General features: G+C 37.0%; 1 pseudogene; it reads left to right on the top strand.

Annotated features, from left to right (window-relative positions):
* LOC101844935 overlaps nt 1–21,052 on the top strand; it is a 34,207-nt pseudogene extending 13,155 nt beyond the window's left edge.
* Nucleotides 21,053–21,304: the final 252 nt, after the last annotated feature.

The raw sequence follows: 21,304 nt of genomic DNA on the forward strand, positions 1-21,304 counted from the left end.
GAGAGAACCCTACACAAAAGTACAATCATGGTATATATGCATTTATATATGGATACTAGACATAGAGCAAATGATTACCAGCCTACACACCACACCACCAGAGAATCTAGGAAGCAAGGAGGAATCTAAGAGAGACATACAGGGTTCCCCAGAAAAGGAGAAAGGGACAAGATCTCCAGAGCTAATTGGGAGCTTGGTTGGAGCAGAGAGGGAATTAAGAGAAAGAGAAGGGAGGTAGTGGAGGGGAGAGGAGGAAGTGAGGAAACAGGAAGATAAGTCTGGGGGAAAATGTAGGACAGCATGAAAAGAGGTACCATTATAGAGGGAACCATTGTAGGTCTAAAGAGAAATATGGCACAAGAGATATGTCCAGAGATCTACAAGGATAACTCCAACTAAGAATCTAAGCAATAGGGAAGAGGCTACCTTAAATGCCCTTCCCCTATAATGAGATTGATGACTACCTTATATGTCATCCTAGAGCCTTCAGCCAGTAGCTGATGGAAGCAGAAGCAGAAGCAGATACCCACACTAAACATTGAGCCGAATTCCTGGAATCCAGATGCAGGGAGGGAGGAGTATGAGCAAAGCAGTCTTAACCAGGCTATAGAAACCCACAGTAACAGCTGACTTGAACAAGGGGGAGTTCATGGAACCCAGACAGATAGCTGGAAAACCAGTATAGGACCAATGTGATCCTCTGATCTTGGGTGTCAGTTAAGGAGCCTCGGCATTCTATTGGGTCTCTGGCAGTGGATCTGTATTTATCGCTAGTGTACAAATGGACTTTGGGAGCCCATTCCACATAGAGGGATACTCTTTTAGCCTAGACACATGGGGGAGGTCCTAGGCCCTGCTCCAAATGACGTGACAGACTTTGAAGATCCTCCATGGAAGGCCTCTCCCTTTCTGGGGAGCAGAATGGGAATGAAATAAGGGGTCAGTGGTGGGCAGGGGAGGAGGGGAGAATGAAGATAATGGTGATTAACACTGTTTCTAATTTACATTAAAATTATTTTAATGATAAATATATATATATATTTGTACTTTGAATATTATTCTCATAGCCGTCATCACTTTGAGTTATAATGGCCTAGAGGGATTAAAAAATAAGTTAATAATTTCTGATTTAAATGTTATAAAAATAGAGACAAAGGAATATTGCAGTTTTATAAACTGAGGAAGCTAGAACCAGAAATAAACTTGATTTTCAGTAAGTTTGCAGAAGAATGCTTTAAGTGTTGGATCACCTTCTCGGATCAATCTAACAGTCCCTAATTTCTTCACTAAGCTAAGCATAGTTACTATTCAAACTGTGCACTGAAATTTTATTTATTTTTTAAAATTTTGTTTCAAGATAGGGCATCACTATATAACCATACCTGACCTGGAATTCACTATGTAACTAGACTTGCCTTGAACTCAAAGAGGATCTGCTTACTTCTTTTTTTCATTTTTAAACATTAAAACATTTCTTTCAAAATTGTCTTAACTGTGTATAATTATTGCACATACAACTGTCCTTCACAAGGCCATTTTCATGGCAAGTATATAATGCATACTAAAAATGCACCCCAGCTCCCCTCTACCTCCCCTACTTGCTGTTTCATCCTTCTTACTCCCCTTTGGTTCCTAGAAAGTTTCAGTTTTGCTTTCAAAATATCTGTATCTTTCTTATGTAGAATTTTGGGATCTTAAATATATATATCTTTCTTTAGTGTTGTATATTTATCTTTCAATTTTTCTCCTTTGTAAAATAATTTTAAATGCTCAGATAATTAGATGCTCCCAAGAGATCCTGCTTAACAGCCCCTTTATGGCCCCTTCCCCCTTTTTATAGTGCGCATCGTGCTCCTCTGCTGATTTCATCTCCTGGCATTTGTTTTCTTTAAGGCAGTGGCATTTTCTTTTATGTAAACTCAGTTCTGGATTTACCAGCTTTCTGATGCGGTATCTCACTTCATGAAGAATGTGAGTTTCCAACTCAAGGATGATTTTTAAATGTATGTATCCGCTAAATGGTTATATCTTATGAAGAAAATATAAACTAGCTTTAAAGAATGAAACTCCCTAATTATTTTCAGGTCAATCTTTTAACAAAAATATTGCTGAAAGATGTTAAAGTGTGTTACTTCTTACGACCTAAGCCATTTTTCATGTGTGTGCCTGTGTGTTTGTGTGTGTGTCTGTGTGTGTGCTTGTGTTTTAGCCTCATTTTAGGTGTGACAGGGTCCTCTGCAAGACCAGCTTTATGCTCATGTGTAACGTCAGCTGCCTTGCTGTAGTTTCCTCCCCAAAGGTCAAATTATTTGTCATCAGATGACCTACTTTCACAGGTACATGTATGTGTGTGTATGTATGTATGCATACAATAATTTAACTAATTATTTTATTATTTAAAATATGGAGGCAATTCTTTCTTAGCCATATTAAATATACATGGATTCCCTATGTCCTAAATTATATCATTTTTCAGTATTAATTTTTCACTTTTAAATTCATAAAAAATAATTGACATTATAGAAACAGTAATTATAGCTTGTTCATAAAAATCTCAGAAGACTAGAACTAAGAAGCAGATCATGATATCAAAAGAAGCAATTTGAGAATCAATGAGAGGAAATACTGTGTTACTTTCCACGACAGGAAGCAGAGCTGCTGAAGTGTACCTCTAAGTGGTATTTTAGTTCCATTAATAATAAGGTAGGCACCCTAGGAGGTAATTGTTGGGAAAGACTGTCTTTATTAAATTACAAATACTCCTTGAAACTCATCTTTTTCAGGTAGGAAAGACGCAATGGTTAAGAAGCAGGCATGCCTATGCCAAGTGGGAAGTCTGTAAAAGTACTAGACAAGAACTACAGGATCTGGGCTACCAGGGAGCACATGGAAAACAAGAGAGGTCTCTAAACAGGCACTAATTAAGACATAACCCGATAGGGGGAAAGGAGATGCTGACTTTGACTTTGGTCTCAATCAAGTTACTGAACTCTCCCATGTGGCATGAACTGGTAGTCTCACTCTGTGTCTGTAGTTCAGAAAGAAACTCTGGATTGTTGTGTATTTTATTCCTCTACTTTTTTTTGCTATGATTTACTAACATGTGGACACATTCTCCAATACAAAAGTGTCAAATACATAGCAACAAGTGAGTCTCCCTTCAACTCCTGCAACCCGAAAACCATGTCTCCAATATAGCAATCCAGAACCTGCCATCTGTGCCATTTTCTCAGAGAATAAGTAGCAGGTGTAGGCTTATACTTGATTTAATTGAAATGTATTATTTAAGCCACTCTGAACTTTCCATTATGACTTAGTAACATAGATTGATATTTTTCCATAATATGGTAGTATTTATTTTTTCTATTTGTTTAGAGACAGGATATCAATACATAGCTCAGGATGCCCCAATACTTACAATATCCCTGATTCCTTGTTGGGATTACTAGCATGAGGTACCTACATTGCCCTTCCCTCCTTCCTTCCTCCCTTCCTTCCTGCCTTCCTTCCTTCCATCCCTTACTTCCTTGGGTCTCATTATGTAATCCTATTTGACTTTGAAATCCATTATACACCCCAGACCAAGCTTAAACATGAAGACTTCCTGCCTCTAAAGTCCTCAGATTTTATCATACAACATTATGACGGCATACCTACCATCTTCACTGTCACAGGCCATTTCATTTATGACTCAATCAGCCCTATGGTTATGTATATTTATATCATATTTAATTGTTTAGTAGTATTAAAACTATGAATAACAAATATGCCTTCTATGTAATTAAAACTGTGGCTTTCATGTGGTAGCATTTTAATAAAATACAGTTTAAAACTTTTATGATGCTATGTACTCATAAATATTTGATGTCTGTTTTCTTCCTTGATAGCTTCCTACTTTCTCCATTTGTTGACTTTGTGTTGTATAAGCAAATGGAAACTCTTCTTCCTTGCATATCAAATTGCCTCACCTTAGCTTTGTATCTGATACATACATTCTAGCATGCTCTTATCTACAAACTCTGCAAGAACTTCTTCCAATTATAATTAATTTACATTTCAATACACACAGATATTTTTTAATAATCACATAGTTTAATATCTATAGATATTTTTAAAGCCAAAATAAGGAAGGACTTATACTCTATGTGGCTGCCATGTGAGCATTATTCTTACACCTCTAGTTGCAAGGAGATGAGGGCTCTGGGTGCACTTGAATGTTAAGTACAGTAGACAAAAATACAATAAAATATAGTTCAATTACAGAGAAGAGATAAGGAACCTTTCTGTGTGAAGTATCTGTGGACATGTACATCACTATTGGAAAATAGCCATGTGTATGACTTCTGGCATTAGACTAGACCAACAAATTGGTCACAAGTGATCTTTGTGATAGTAGCATAAATAGAGATGTCAGGACAAAAAACAAATTACACTGATCAGTATTTATCCTTGACATACAAATGGACTTTGGGTGCCCATACCACATTGAGGGATGCTCTCTCAGCCTGGACACATGGCAGAGGGCCTAGGCCCTGCCCTGAATGCAATGAGAAGACTCTGGAGATCCTCCATGGATGGCCTCACCTTCCCTGGGGAGCGGAATTGGAATTGGGTGGGGGGCTAGGGGGATTGGGGAGGCAGGCCAGGAGAGGGGAGGGAGAGAGATCTGGGATTGACAAGTGAAGCAAGCTTGTTTCTAATTTAAATAAAAAGATAAAAACAAAGTGTAATTTATTATTCAGAGAGTAGGAAATGCTAGAAATTCAAACAAGTTTCATATAATTCTTCTAATAAACTGTAAATAAAAAACAGGAGGAGAATAAAGTAGTAACACGAGAATTGGAGATTTAAAAAAACAAGTTCATTGGGGTTTTTGATTGGATGGAAGAGAATATTATTTAGGCATGTTTCATACTTTATGTAAAAAGTCCAGTAATGATTGAGAAATGCAATCCATGGGTTCCAGAATACAGCTAGATTTATTTCTTCCTCTTCTACCTCCTCCCCTTCTTCCTCCTTTTTCTTCTTCCTCTCCTCTTCTTCTACATCTCCTTCCTCCTCTTTTTCTTCTTTCTCTTCCTCATTCTCCTCCTCCTTCTTCATGGATTATTTTTTGTCTATGTAAACAAAGGCAGAAGCTATCAGTCAAATGAGCGGGATGATTTAGAGGTAGAGAATTAGCAAATGGAAAAGAGAGCGTGCTGATATGGGCATCTGAATGTAATTATCACAAAATAGAGAGGGAAGAACAGTGCCTAAATTGTGAAGAAGATCGCTGGAAATTGGCGTAGGAACTAGAAAAATAACTGCAAAAGATGAGGATCTCAAAGAACAGAGACATCAGGGAATTAGATCGGCCATCTGGGTGGACATTTAAGCAACCCACGAGTGTGATAAAAAAGGAGAAGGCAAAAGAGGAGCCAGTGACCTAATGATGAAATGGATTATTGTGCAGATGAGAGCAAGGATGGCTGGAAATAATGAAAAGCTCATAGTAGACACACAAATGAAAATTATAAGGAGAAAAAATATTGTTTTCAGTATTAAACATACGAAAGATACAAAACTTTGAGGCTTGAAACTCAATGCCTTATGGCAGAACGTGCTGGACTTCAAATATCAAAGGCAATTCAGGTGGCCTAGGCCATTAGTTTTTCGCTGTGATTGTGATGACAGTGAATTGCAAATGAAAAATAACAGATTTCAAGGTGGGGCAAGCAGATTTTCCTTAGAAAAGATTATGATAGATTGGAAGTTGGGCTTGGTACAGAAAGTAAGGGTCACTGGGTCACAAGTAAGGAGTAACTTATAGTTCAATGTGACAATAATGGCATATAGGTACAGGGTACTTCAAGCATGTGCCTCTGCTTCAGCTTTCCTCTGTGGGTTGACCTTCTATTTTGCAACAAATATACAATAGGCGAAAGGAAAATGAACTTAGGAAAGAATGCTTTGGCTATCTGAGCTGTGTTTTCAATTCAATGCTCTAGAAAGTGGAGACCACATACTTATACCGATATTTTCACTGTATCTTTTATCCTTCTTTCCACCAAGCCACCCCTACTCTCCTTTTTCTTGTCTCCTCTCCTCTATTGATGCCTACTATTTGCTTAGGTCCTGCTGTCCACCTAGAGGATCAAACACAATAATGTCACAGTTCCAGTTTTCACAAAGATCCCAATACACAAAGACAAAAGGCACAAGGATAAAACTGTGTTGCAGTGCAATCAACTTACTGGAGAATCAGACTCGGTTTTGTTGTTGCTGCTGTTTTTGTGAAAGCACAGAAAAAGGAACCATTATTTTACCTTAAACTACGGTGAAAAGTAAGAATAGCTGCCTTTCATTGAAACTCTTGCCTTCTGCCAGGTTTTGTCACTTCACTTATATTCATGACCCCGTTTAATCATACCTCGCTGTGGTCATACCTTTAAATAGATATCTATGTTTCTGAGAGTTTAACTGCCTGGATATCTGCAATGTCACTGTTTTCCTCTAGCAGTTTTGCTTTTCTAAATCAAAGCACTAGCTCTTCCCTTTTTATGCACTTTTTTACTTTAATTTTTAATTCATTTTACACTACTAGCTCTGAAGCCTCTCTCCTGAGAAAAATGCACATGGTACTAATCAAGCAAGCCCCTAGCTTGCAATGAGCAGAACACATCCTGATCCTCTTCCAACTGGTACTCCAGGTAGGCATGATTCATTGATCAACCACAACAGGCAAGCAAAAGATGCTCACCATCTCTCTTCCTAGAATAAAGTACCTTGAGGCATACTGACTGAGAAGGATGGTGCAGTATTAAAGGAATATATGGTAACATACAGAAAGCTCATGGAAAACATCTATATGAAACTTTGGTAAGTGCTTTGTATTTCAGTAGCTTTTTGATAAGTATATAGTTAATGCATATGTAAATGGGGTATTTTCCTTTTCCTTCCTGAATATTCCTTAATATCTTCATATTTGTGATATTTCAATAGGGCTACTCCCCTGTTGAGAATATGAAGACTTCGGAGGCTTTGGAATGGGCAAGGGAAGTGGCCCTGAATGAGCTGTCACAAAGGCTCTGAAGGGCCTGCTTCCAATTGCTGACTGATAGCTGAGACAGGCTGGAGGTAATGATGCTGGTCTGCTGGAGGGCTTTCACCAGGCCTATAATCTGTCACCTCCTCAATGCATGTCTTCCCTTGGAACGTGACAGATGATGCATGAAGCCACAGTGGTAATGCAAACTCTGTGTGTTCCAGAATCCCATGCCTACTGTTCTTACAACAAGCACTTCTTTTATGAGCAATTTATTTTTCTCTGAAAAGCTCTGTCTAGACATTGTCTTGATTTCCAGGGATGTTTCTTATCTTTACTGTGCTCTTCTGTATTTGAGAAATGAAGTGCAGGATGGGGAACAGATCTTTCTGTTGTTTTGCTATAGAAAAATGGTCAGAATCACAAATGATGGTCCACTTAGAGTGTATAGCACAGACCAGGATGAAAAGATCTTAAGAATCCTTACATGGTGTGTGGTATTTTACTATCCTACACAAGTAGCACTTCAAAAGCATTTCTTATACACTCCTTCTTCTACTGGTATTAAATGACTGGTAGCCCACTAATACATAAGGTTCTATTTCAAAAAAGGCCAAGTGGCACCTTTCCCCAGCCTTCTGCTCTGGTTGTCTTATTTAGCTTTTAGTTTTCTTTCCTTTCCATCAAAACATGTATTAATTAGTGTTAAGTTAACTATAGTTCTTTCTTCATAACTGTTTTGTTATATACAATTTAAGTATGTTAAATTTAAACTTTTTATTTATACAGAAAAAAGAGGAGATGATGGTTGATGTCCTTCTGTATATATGTTTCTCTTATTGGTTGATGAATAAAACACCAGCCAATAGCCAGAATGGCCAGGCAGGAAGATAGGCAGGTCTATGAGAGGAAGGAAGAAGGCAGAGAGAATCTGCAAGAATAGAGACACCATGCTGCTGAAGGAGTAACATGCTGGGCATTACCAGGGAAGACACAGCCTCGTGGCAATACATAGATTAATAGAAATGGCTTTCATAATTAAGAGAGACCTAGCTAGTAAGAAGCCCTAGTCATTGGCCAACAGTTTAATAATTAATATCTTTGTGTGCTTACTTGGGGCTGAAGCAGCCTTGGGACCTAACGGGACATAAAACCTCTATCCTCCATCTTCAATTAATTCCTTACTGAGTACAGCAATATGGAACAGCAACTGGGTCTCTCTGCTGTAACCTTGAAATAACTAACCTTCATATATATATTTATTCAGGGCTGAAGGAATGACTGATCCTTTACCACAGAAAACTTTTCCTAATATAGTAGTGAAACAACAATTCTGGAGTCAGAGTCTGCTTACATCACCCTCCCCCTTCTGTATTTATGGTGTGTGTGTGTGTGTGTGTGTGTGTGTGTAAATGCACACATAAACATGTATGTATAAGTATGTATGAGAGGGAGGAGAGAGCAAGAGACAGGCATACAAAGAGACACACACACATGCAACCACAGAGGAGGGAGGGGGGAGGGAGAGTGAGGGAGAGGGAGAGAAGAGGCAGAGAGTTGATTTTTCTAAGACTGATTCACATTTAAAAGCAAGGATCATAATTCTCAACTTCTGTTACACTATTTCCCTTAAGATCATATAATGTGAAAATACATTGAAAACTCAAAATCCCTGAAGTACTCTACATGTATCAATTATAGTCATATTACAAAGTGATCATGGACTCCGAGTTTGGAATCTTTGAAGAACCTCCAGGAGAGATATTTTGGCTGTTTTCAAAGTCTTTTAATCCTTTCTTTCTCCTTTGTTTCTTTTCATATGTGCGTGCGCGAGCGCGAGCACGCGCACGCGCACGCGCACACACACACAAACTCTAACACAGTTAGAAACAAATTGTATGTATATAAAATAAGTGACTTATATATGCCACATCAATTAGAAATTAAATTGTCTAGGATATTTAATTTCTTTTCATATTCACTTGCAGACAAGTACAATCTTTTCCAAAATTCATCTTTTCTTAATCAATATTTGAAATTAAAGTAGTTGCAAGGGATTGCAACAACTGAAGGTGGATAGGTAATCTGCTCTGTGCAGTACAGAAGGTGATAAAGTAGACTGCATTCTGTGATTGGGTTATCTCCATCCTTAACTGTGGGACCTTTGTTGTCTCTTCACTCTGACAGGAGAAAGGATCTTGGTTGATTTTAAAACCAAAGTGATAATGGCTAACATTGGATCATTTGTGCATTCAGGAAAATAAATAACACCTTTGGGGTTGGATAGATCTAGTTTTGTGTATCACTCTACACTCTATAATATATGCATCCTTGGACAATTGAGTAATATGTAGAAAATGAATGCATTTATCACATGGGAGAGGAAGGCAATCATTCAATTTTTAGACCCAATTTAAGGTGGGTGTGACTTATTTCCTTTGAATAAAAAACAGTCCTCGGGATACTGTGGAGAATATCATAAGTTCCTGCCCTCATGAGCTCTGTGACTCACTAGACCTATATGACCTCTTTTGGTTCCCTATTTCCCCAATATCTATCATTTCTGGCATGGTGATTCCCATGTCTAATCCACTTGTATCCTGTGAGTCACTGCCATGTTCTCCTCAAGGTAACTTACTCTAACTTATAGGGTCAATGTTTCTCAAACATCAATTAATCAATGTGACAAACTTGTGACACTCTGTCTTAGTGAGCTGATACAAAAGTGGGAATTAGAGAATGACCCCAGGATGCTCTTCCTGGATATTTTCAGTTAATCATTGCTTCTTCAAGCACAAAATGACATAAGCAGTTGGTAAGTAATGTGACTTTGAATTATAAGTCTATAGAACTTTGAATTGTAGTTGTTACTATCCCACATATGTTTTGGAACGTCAACACTACATAATGTATCGGCATCATGACTGATTTTGAATTTACCTGAGTTTAATCTAGAAGGCAGAAGATTTGAGATAATGATCTCTGTGAAGCACTGTAGGTCCCAATGTTGAAGGGTAAGAGCAAATGAAGTGAAATGAAGTGTCTGAGAGCATGGATGCTCCCAAAAGCCTCTGTACTTGAGGATATATTGACAGACAGACCTGTAAATGACCTATTCATTGAAAAGACAAGTATAAAAAATGTAAATTTTGTCTCAATATTAAAAGTGTTTTCTATGAAAGAAGAAGCACACTAGGTTTATGAAGGTCTGCAAAGAAAAGCTGGGATAGAAGTAATATCCTAAAGTTTCAAGTAAAAAAGTTTTATTAATTTAATAAAATTTATTACTGTTTCATATTCTCTCTCTATCTGTGTGTGTGTGTGTGTTTGTCTGTGTCTGTGTGTGCAGATATACATATGCCACAGAGCACACATAGAGGTCAAAAATACCTTTGGTGAATCAGTTCTCTCCTTTAGTGGTGGGTTTCAATGCCAAACTGAACTCATTAGCCTTGTGCAACAAACCGTCTTTACCTATTGAACCATCTTCCTAGCCCCAAAGCATTTTAATGCATGCAAGGACAACCATTTTAAAGATTACATTTGGAATGAGGATCAGACTTGCCTCTTTAGGTTTCTTGTGTAACTTAAGACAGATTCAGAGCTTCCTAGGTTGCAGCTGTGTTCTAGGTCAAGTATACTAAGGCAAGGAATCTTTTCCTGCCTTATTCCTTTGCATGAGTATTCATTGAGAAATTCTGTATGGGGTTGGAGAGATGGCATTGGCTATTTTTCAAGAGGACCTGGGTCTAATCACCAGCACTCACGTGGATGCTAAATCTGTGTGTAGTGAACTCATGGCAGAACTATTCTTTTTCATCAACATAACTTTGAATTTCTCCTATCTCTAATTGTACAATATGTTTCAGGAAGAGAAGTGTGAATATGTGGCCTTGAATCTCTTGATGACCTTGAACTGAATATTTCCCCTTCCTGGCTTTTGATATCCTCACATTTAAAAATTAATCATCTGGAATGTGTTGTCTCTAAGCACTTCCAGGTCTTATTTTCTGTGCTTTCATTTATCAGCTTCCCACAATGGAGGGGGCAAACTCTTCTTGTTGCTGGCTAGCAGTGGTGCACAATAAGCAGAAGCAGGTGGACCTTTGTGAGCTCAAGGGCAGCCTGGTCTACAAAGTGAGTTCCAGGACAGCCAGCGCTACACAAACAAAGCCTGTCTCGAAAAAACAAAGCAACAACAACATAATTCCCCTTACGTGTCAATGGAACTTTGATGGAATCTGTGTAAATAGTTGTAATTTTTCTTCTGTGTTTTATTCACTTGTCCTCATTTCTAAAAAACCTGCTCCTAGTTTAGAATTGTGTCCTCCTCTGGTTTACTGTTTGTGTGGAGGTCTGAGTGACAAAGGGAGATGTTTTACTCATTAGGGAGAAGTTTATTCACAGTGTTGGGCTTGGAAATCAACAGCATCACACCTTCTATGCTTTAAATATTTTGGTGAGAAGTCTGGTGCTTTCTGAGTTTGGGTAAAATAATAACAGAGTCTCCTAAGAAAATGATAATTGCACATCTTGCATAGAAATTGAAACATAGCTGAAAGAAGAGAAAATTTGTGTAGAAGAGGTAAGACACACACACACCCCTTATATTTGAGATGCAATTAATGCGTTATAAATTTAAATCATTTTACTACATAATGAACTCAGACAGCTACAAAACTCACTGTATGTGACTTTAGAGCAATTTTATTTCTTAAAGGAAACTGCACACTCATTAGAAGTCATTTCTATCCATTGCCTATTCTATACCAAATTTTCTAGCCTTCAGCAAGCAAGAAGAACTTGTATCTATGAATTTATGTATTCTAAGCATTTTGCACAAATGGAATTGAAAATGTGGTGTTCTATTGGACAGACTAATGTCACTTAGATTATTTAAATTATTTATTTTATTTTTCTTGTTTTCATTTTCCCCCTTCCTTTTCCTTCCTTCAATCCCTTCCATATACTTCTCCCCGGTCTCTTTTTTTTTTATTAATTGTTGTTATAAACAAATACAAACATACATACATACTTACATACATTCCTAAATATAACCTGCTTAGTCTGTATGGTGCTGATTGTATATGTCTTCAGGGATTACCATTTGGTATTGGATAACCAGTTGTTATGCTCTTCCCTAGAGAAGGTGGTTTCTCCCATTCTCAGGATTTCTTGGTTGTTCATAATTTTCTATGCAGTGTTGAGACCTTGTGGGCTTTCCTTGTCTACTTCAGCATGTCTAGTGCTGTTGTGTGTAGCATGAAAATAAATTACCCAGAGACTGATACTAGGCTTCAAGGCTCAAGCTGAAAATCAGAAAAAAACAAAGCAACCAGCCCCTAGGTCTTACCTCTACCTCAGCTCAGACCAAAGGGGGTGATCCTCAAATTGCTTCCCACTTCACTGCTCCTCAGATTCAGTCAGTCAAACTGCTATGCTCTCCTCAGTGTGGCTAGAGACTTCAGTGTCTTCCTATCCTCACTGTGACTGGAGAATGAATGCTAGCTCTGAGATCCTGCTCCTGTCTCAAATACTTCTTTTAAGTCCTGGAATTAAATTTGTGTATCCCAAGTGCTGAGATCATCTTTGTGTGAGCTGTTTCTCTTTAGGACTTGATATATTTCATGTAGCTCAGTGTGGCCTTGAACTAACAGAAATCTGTCTACCTCTGACTCCCAAGTGGTGGGATTAAAGTTGAGTACCACCACCTCCTGGTGTCTATAGCTTGTGGCTGACTTTGCTTTCTGAATCCTCAGGCAAGCTGTTTATTTTCAGCTCATGTTTGGGTAGTGATGTTGGTGAGGCTTAACAGAGTGTAGTTTCTGACATTCGAAGGGGACACAACTGCACAGCAAACTCCCTAATCCTCTGCTTCTTACACTTTTTCTGCTCCCTCTTCTGCAATGATACATGAGCATTAGGTGCAGGAGTTGTTTTACAGTTGTGTTCATTGGAAGTGGGCTCCACCAGTGTACATTTTGATTGGATGTGTTTTTCTCTAATGGTCCCTGTCTGTTGCAAAGAGAAATTTCCTTGGTGAGGTGGGGAATACACTTAATGGTGAGTATAAGGATAAAACCATGGTTTATATAGTCATAACATTTAAAAAGGTGTCACAATTTTATGCTTTATTGGTATCAAATACTATGAATATATTCTTAATATGAATATACCATTATTCCATCAGTTAAGAAATTTTTAAGGTATTCATGAATTGAGAGTCATGTGATTTACTTCTGTCTCTTTGCTGTTATGAGCAATACTGAATGAAATGTTCACATACATGTTTTGATATTCACATTTTTTGGGCAGTCAATTGTATGTTGGTCAGCTACTAATGAACATGAGATGAAGCCTGCCTTGTAGTGGTAAATGTATTCAGTATCACTCCATTGGAGAAAACAGGTTTTCCCTCTCTCAGAAGGTATAAATGACAATTCAGTAAACTATCACATCAAAGTTGGATAAGACAAACCAACAGAAGGAAAAGATTCCAATAAAATGCCCAAGAACCATAAAGCCACTGATTTTCACATTGATGAATCCCATAAAACCATCAAACTGGAAGCCCTAACATAAGCACGGAGGACCTGGTGCAGACTCGTGCAGGTATGTGTATGTTGAGTCAGTTTCTGTGAATTCATATGGGTTTTACTCATGTGGATTTAGAGGGCCTTGTTCTCTTGCTGTCCTCTATCGACTCTGGCTCTTGCACTCTTTCTGATTCCTCTTCCACAGGGTTGCCTGAGCTCTGAGGAGAATGATTTGATGGAGACATCCCATTTGGGGTTGAGTGGTTCAAGGTCTCTCATTGTCTGTGTAATATCTGGTTGTGAGTCTCTATATTTTGTCTCCATCTGCTGCAGGAGGAAGTTTCTCTGATGATGGCTGGAATAAGGTACTGATAAACAAGTACAGCATAATATCATCAGGAGACATTTTATCCTAACGTTTTTTCCCTTTTTTTAGACTCGTGTTATTTAGTTTTACCCTAAGCTACTTGGTCTCAGGTTCTTGGCCATGCAAATAGTTTTGGGTATAGGTTCTATCTTGGGCAGTAACCTTTAAGTCAAATAAGTTATTTGTTCTTAACTCTTACAAACTTTGTGCTAATATGGCCCTAGCATATCTGGGAGATAGTATACCATTGTAGATAAAGGCTTTGTTGTGGGCTTGGTGTTTCTGTTTCTGTTCTGATAACTTGTAGAGCACTTTCCTGTGCCCAAAATGCTGGGACATAGGGGTGAAGGCCCTATGTAAGCACAAGGTCAACATCTCCATCTTCAGTGAGTTCTGTAAGTGTTGTCTTCAGAAATGGGGACTTGCTGTCAATTTGTGAAGTTCAACATCCTGGTTGTTTGTGGATTCCTATGGGAACCCTTTGGCCAACAACTCAATTAGTTGTAACCCAAACCTGGTACTGGAAGCTTTGTTTGGTGACACGAGATGGTCATCTGAGAGTCTGTCTCCCCATTATTTGATGATTTTATTTAGATCACCTCCATCTATTTGCATAGTTTGTGAAGCTTCTATTACATCATTTTTCCATGCCTGCCCTCATATGTTCTTTGATTTTAGCTGTCTTTCTCCATAATACAGCCTACAACCGCCTCTTCCTTCCCCCCTCCACTTGATACTGCCATTACAGTCCCTGTACATCCATATCTCTCTATTATATTTATCTTTCCTAATGAGATAAATCTATTTACTTCAATCTTACAATATATCTACAATCTATGGTTATATCGATTATAGCTTGGTTATCCATAGGAAGACGTTTCTGTCTAGACCACTAATCAGCTCTGTCCAACCAGCAACTCCCCAAATAAAGACACAAAGAGTTAATAATCACTTAATAATCAATCATAAATGCTCAGAAGGTAGCTTATGCTTTTCTCCAGCCAGTTTTTACAATTTAAATTAATCCATTTCTATTAATCTATGCGCTGACCTAAGACTCATTTACCTCACCTATGAAGTGCCCATGTTGCTTCTGTGTCTGCCTAGAAATTCTTACATCTTGGTTCTCCTTCTTTATAACATTCTGTCTGACCCCAAAATTCGACTGAGCTCTTAGTGAATCAACATTTTATTAAGACATCAGCACATTCTTCACAATGTACAAAAAGATTATTCCATAGCATTCCCCCTTTTATCTAATTAAAATGAAAGTTTTAATTTTAACATAGTAAAACTATATATAATAAAAACAGTTATCAAGCAAGAATTACAGTTATAATAGGCAGTCCATTTGTATTTATATTTGGCAAAATTATAGAAAATACTCTATTATCTATCTTGTCTTTGTGAGTCTAACGTTTAATACCTAATTTACCTTTTATTCTTTTAATAAAATTAACGAAAACTAAAAGTTTGACTATTTAGTCTTCAACTTCATTAAAATTCTCAGAAGTGTATATGCTACCTGACAACAGAGATATCTTGCTGTCTGGATGGTCACTCAAAGTTCTTCTTAACATTGGGACATTCAACTTTAATCTATAGGCCTAGTCTATCTGACAGACAATTTTGAGAAGCAGAGAATATTGAAGGATTGTCGTAGTCCTATTTTGCAGTCATTAATTTTTGTGTTCTAGTGGTCCAGTTTGGACAATATACTGTCAGCAGTTGAGGTAATGACAGTTTCTTTGACCAAATGGCTAGCTTTTGCCATAAAGAAAGAAAAACTCCATATGTAGGTTCTTTGATGCCCATCATTCTATTCTGAAGTAGATTGGTGCTGTCAGGAGTAGATATGTCTCATTGTCATGAAAAGCCTTGCATTATTAAATATATTTAATTCCATATTCTGTATGTCTTTAAAAGTGTTTGAAGACAATATATCTGTCTAACCTTGAAAACATACCTAATTTGACCAAAAGTTTTATTATTATAGATGATTAACTACTAACCTGTATTTTTAATTATACATTACATTTTAAATGAACTGCTTAAACACAATATCCCAAACTAGAGTAGAAATATACATACAGATTAATAATAATAATAATATTTAACTTGTATCAATAAACAAAAATCCATACCAATGTAAAATATTTTGAGATTAATAGTTGTTTGAATTGGAGTAAATCCAATAATCTACCCTTTTATCTCATCATTCTTATATCGTATCTCCCTTTTACCTTTAAAAAAGAGGACTTTTTTGTATTTAACTCCTTTGCCTAGGTTTTTTCCTGACTATGACCAATAAAAATTTATAATTAACTCTGTTATATGATTACAAACATCCATAATCCATCTTTTGTGAATGTGGTCACTATTTTTGTTAGACTGCTCCCTGTTGTTTGGGGGTGCTGATATTTTGGGGGGAGGAAACCTTGGGAAAACTACAGTAATTGTTAAGTCTTGGCTGAAGTATTTTTGAAACTGGATTATCTCAGCCAGCAGCCTTGAAGCTGTTATGGATGCTGGGTCACCTGGACCATCCATTTTTATAGGATGTCTTGTCCACTTGCTCTGAAAATACACAAACTTTCAAAGGTAACATATATATCTGGGCTAATATAAGCATAGACTGTGCATTGTACACAACTCAGCAAAGTTTGTCTTGTGTTTGAGCAGGTAAAATATACATCACACGTCTTGTAGTTCTTCCAAGTTTTTTACTTATGTCTATCGTCATGACTTTTGGTGCTGGGGTGTTCTTTGATCAAACCTGATCATCTTTATTCTAGAATAAATCCATAGCCTTTTGTTTTATGTGGTAACAAAAGCATACCATTTTCCCTAAAGCAACATACCTTTTGACTTCCAATTTGAAGTAAAGACATTTTTTAAAATATGTAGGTTGTTTTAATTTAGCAGACTTTATAACCCAATGTGTTTTAGCAGTTATCACTAATTTGTCAACAATCTAAAAATTCAAAGAAGATGTGATAACTTATAGAATTCAGACTCTGTGGAATTCCCATATTTCTTTGGCTTATTATGTTTTTTATTACTTTATTAACCTTTTAAGGACTTTATTTTTTTAACCTATGGTTTAATAAATGACTGTCTATGTCCTTTCTCTTTTCTCTCTTCAGCCTATGTATATTTTTGAACACATTGTACCTGCCTGAAGGTTTTTCAATCGGGAACTGTCTTTACTGAGCATCTATATTGTATTCTGATCATATGAGACAAAACTTTTTTGTCAGCCACCAGCGCTGTTCAGCTTAATGCATCACAGTAGTGCATGGAGGTTGGTAACGGGCTCTGTACTACAGGAATATTGCTGGAAGACTTGTCTTTGCACTGTGGCAGGCATGAGACTGTGAGTATAGGAAGCTACACCTGATTCAGTTTTTGTGCGTTTGGAACTTTTTAAAAGCTTTCCCAGGTTTTATGTGGGTCTACACTGCCAGATGGTGAGTGCCATTTGTAGGTAGGGTTTTCTATCTATTCCACTGATCAGCTCTGTTCTGCTAGCTGCTCCATAAATAATCACACAAAGACTTACTATTAATTGTAAATGCCCAGCTGATAACTTAGACTTGTCTTCAGCCAGCGGTTACAACTTAACTTACCCCATTTGTATTAATCTATGTGCTACCCAAGGCTTGTTTACCTCATCTATGAACTTCCTATGTTGTTTCTTGTGCTTCTGACTCAGGGCTCCTCTGACTCTGCCCTCCTGTTTCCCAGAATTCTCTCTCCCCTGAAAATCCTGCCTAGCTGTCAATCAGGTTTTTATTAACAATGAGAGCAACACATCTTCCCAGTATACAGAAGGATCATTATCATTGAACAAACAGTTGTTATCCACATATATAAGAATACTGTTTTATCTTCCTGGGTCTTGAATATCTCACTCAGAATGACTTTTTTTTCCAGTTCCATCCACTTGTCTGCAACTTTCATGATGTCATTTTTTAGCATTGTGTAAATGTACCACCTTTTCTTTATCTATTCTTCTGTTGAGGAACATCTAGGTTGTTTCTAATTTCTATATACTATGAATAAAGTAGCAATAAATATGATTGAGAAAGTGTCTTGTGATAGGATGAAGCCACCTTTGAATGTATGCCAAAAAGTAGAATAGCTGGACCTTGAGGTAGATCAATTCCAAATTTCCTGAAGAATCACCACAGTGATATCTGCAGTGGCTGTATGAGTTTACACACACACCAGCAATGGATGAGTGTTCCTTTTACTCCATGTCATAAACAGTATGAGTTGATTTCTTACAAATCTATCTTGAAGTGGAATTTCTTGGATGAGTAAAGATTTAGACCTAACTTTCTGAGGTACTTTCAGGTACTTTTACTTGAAAATGTCTTTATCATGTTGTATTTTCAACAGAAACTACAAGATTTTAAATTTCTACACACAGTACCCAAACTTATTTATTATTTTAACTATCCTAGTGGAGGGGAAATGGAATGATTTCTCCTTGTGATTTTCATTTTCATTTTCCTAATGACCAGTGATATTGAATATTTTTAAAAGTTGTTTTTTTGGTTTGTTTTTTCACCTTTTTTGAAAAAATTCCTACTGGAGACCTTTGAACATTTTTAATTAGGTTGTTTGTCTTTTCTAAAATTGAATTTATAAGCTTTTTCATATAGTCTTTGCACTGATCCCTTATTTTTTATGTTATATTATTTGTGAATACTCTCCTCCTGTAGTAGACTGATTTTCATTTTTTGAAAAATTTTAAGTAAAAGCATTTTTAATTTGAGAAAGTAAAATTTACTGATTTCTCGTGTTTGTGCCTGTGTAGTGGCATAGAATCTGTTGTAAAGACCAACCCTGTCTTAAGATTTTCTTTGCTTCAAAATAAACCTTAATCATTTCCCTCTAAGACCTTATCTTGGGTCTTCTTTGAGTTAGTTTTAGTGTACAATGTGAGGCAGGAGTACAAAGCCTTTCTTTGTCGTGTGCCTGGCATATTGGTCCCACAACATTTACAAAATGCAGTCTAAATTGCCTATGAAATCATTATTATGTCATTAATGAAATTCAATTTCCAGATACTATCTGGATTTTCCTTTGAACTCTCAATATACTATATTCCATTGGTTCATGTCTTTTCTTATGCTACAAATGTTTAAAACATTTATTTTATCTCTCAAAGTATTTTACTTAATGTGAACAAATGGGTTTCATTGTATAAGATTTTTGTGTATGTACATCACTGTATCTTGCCCACTGCTCCCTCCTGCTCTTCTTTCTTATCTCCTGTTGATCACTGTCCTCCCTGAAAACATTCACTGCTCTGCCTGTTTGTCACCAGTACATGTAAATGTGTGTTTGTGCAGTCAGACTTCTAAATATGAGAGAAACATGGGATTCTTTTTCATTGTTTATCTCTTTCTTGTTTTCCAACTCCTCTCTCTTTAGATCTCTGCATAGCCCCCTTTTACGGTCATGTCATCTGTCATCTATCTATCTGTGTATCTATCTATCTATCTCTATCTATCATCTATCTATATATCATCTCTCATTTTTACATTCAAATTCCTTATATGGTAGAATTATGCTAATTATGATGGTTGCCTTTCTGAGTCTGCATTATTTCACTCAGTTTCTGGTTAAATTAATTCTCTTTCAGATTACGTGATTTCATTGTGATTCAGGGCAAAAGAAAATTCTGCTGCTGCATGAAAAGACATACACTATATTGTCTTTTTTCATGCAACTGTTGATAGAGATGTAGATAGAGCCTAATTCCTGGCAATAGAATAAACACATTCAACTATTGCTTATAGTTAAGTTTTGAAGTTAGAAAGTGTGAGTTCTTTCTTTTTCCCTTTAGTAAAGTCTTTTTTCACTAACTTGAGGCTTTGAGTTTTAAGTAAATTTTTGGAGATCAGCTTGTATAGGAACCAAGTGGAAAATATGCACAATGCATAGAGGAATTAAAAAAACATTACAATTTCAACAATGTAAAGTATTTTGGGCCATGGAAGAATACCATTGTACTTATTTAACAATTTTTAATATATTTCACAAACTTACTTTGATATCAGCATACTTATTGTATTTGCTCTTAAAATTAAATCATTTTACCTTATTATAGATAGAATTATCCTCTTAATTAGATTTTATGATTTTTTAAGACCATGTAGAAAAATGTTTGCATAGATAAATTTTATTGAGACCCATAACCTTCCTACAACACATGTAGCCCCTCCTACAACACATGACTTCTGAATCTCCAACGCCTTCAGCATTCATTTGCTTGTCCTGGAAACATACACATCTGAATAATGAAAATACCCAGTGACAGCTAGCGATCAACTCCATAATGATGATGCTCAGTTTGATACATCACACTGACAGTGAAAATTGCATTTGGAGGTGTGGACTCTGTCCATAGGAAAATTGAAATAGAAATCATGATCCACGAAGGACAAGAACACAGGGCTCAGTGCATACCCCAGAAACCTTGTATCATTGCAACAAAGACTCCATCCAGCGATGTGTTTGTTTTTGACTACACAAAGCATCCTTCTAGCCCAGACCCCTCTAGAGAGTACAACCCAGATTTGCAACAGCATTAACACTCAGAAGGAAGTTTATGGTCTTTCTTGGAATCCCAACCTGAGAGGGCACTTACTTAGTGCTCCAGATGATCATACCATCTGCCTATGGGCCATCAGTGCAGTTCCAAAAGAAGGAAAAGTGGTGGATACAGAGACCAGGCATACAGCAGTAGTAGAGGTTGTTTCCCAGCATCTGCCTCACAAGTCTCTGTTTGGGTCAGTTGCTGATGATCAGAAACTTATGATTTGGAATACTCATTCAAACAGTACTTACAAGCCAAGCCACTTGATGAATCCTCACACTGCTGAACTTCCTGTCTTTCAGTCCTTATAGTGAGTTCATTCTTGCCATAGCTTAAGCTGGCAGGGTGTTGCCTTGTGGGATCTGAAAAATCTGAAACTAAAGTTGAATTCTTTGTGTTACATAATGATGACAGACTCTGATTTCAGGTGTCAGTCTACAATAGGTGCCACCAACAATACTATTAATCAAAACCATGGGTATTTTCTCACTCTTACCCAGGGGACTTAATTCAACAAAGCTTCAGCCTTATATCTAAATTTTTCTTCAGGAATGTTCTAGTAACAAACCCATGTCTATGGTTGCTTCAGAAATGGGGAATAGTATGTGGAATTAATTTTCTTCTTATCCTTTGTCCCATGTTTTTCAGATTCTCAAGTAAAAGGCCAGAGTAGATAAGCGAGGTGGGTGTCTGAGCTGTGACTATAAATATTTTTAAGATGTCATTTTTATTCAGGAATAAGGGGAGATCAGGTCATAGAT

This window comes from Mesocricetus auratus, unplaced genomic scaffold (assembly GCF_017639785.1).
Source record: "Mesocricetus auratus isolate SY011 unplaced genomic scaffold, BCM_Maur_2.0 Super-Scaffold_4256, whole genome shotgun sequence".
In the NCBI taxonomy this organism is placed as follows: domain Eukaryota; kingdom Metazoa; phylum Chordata; class Mammalia; order Rodentia; family Cricetidae; genus Mesocricetus; species Mesocricetus auratus.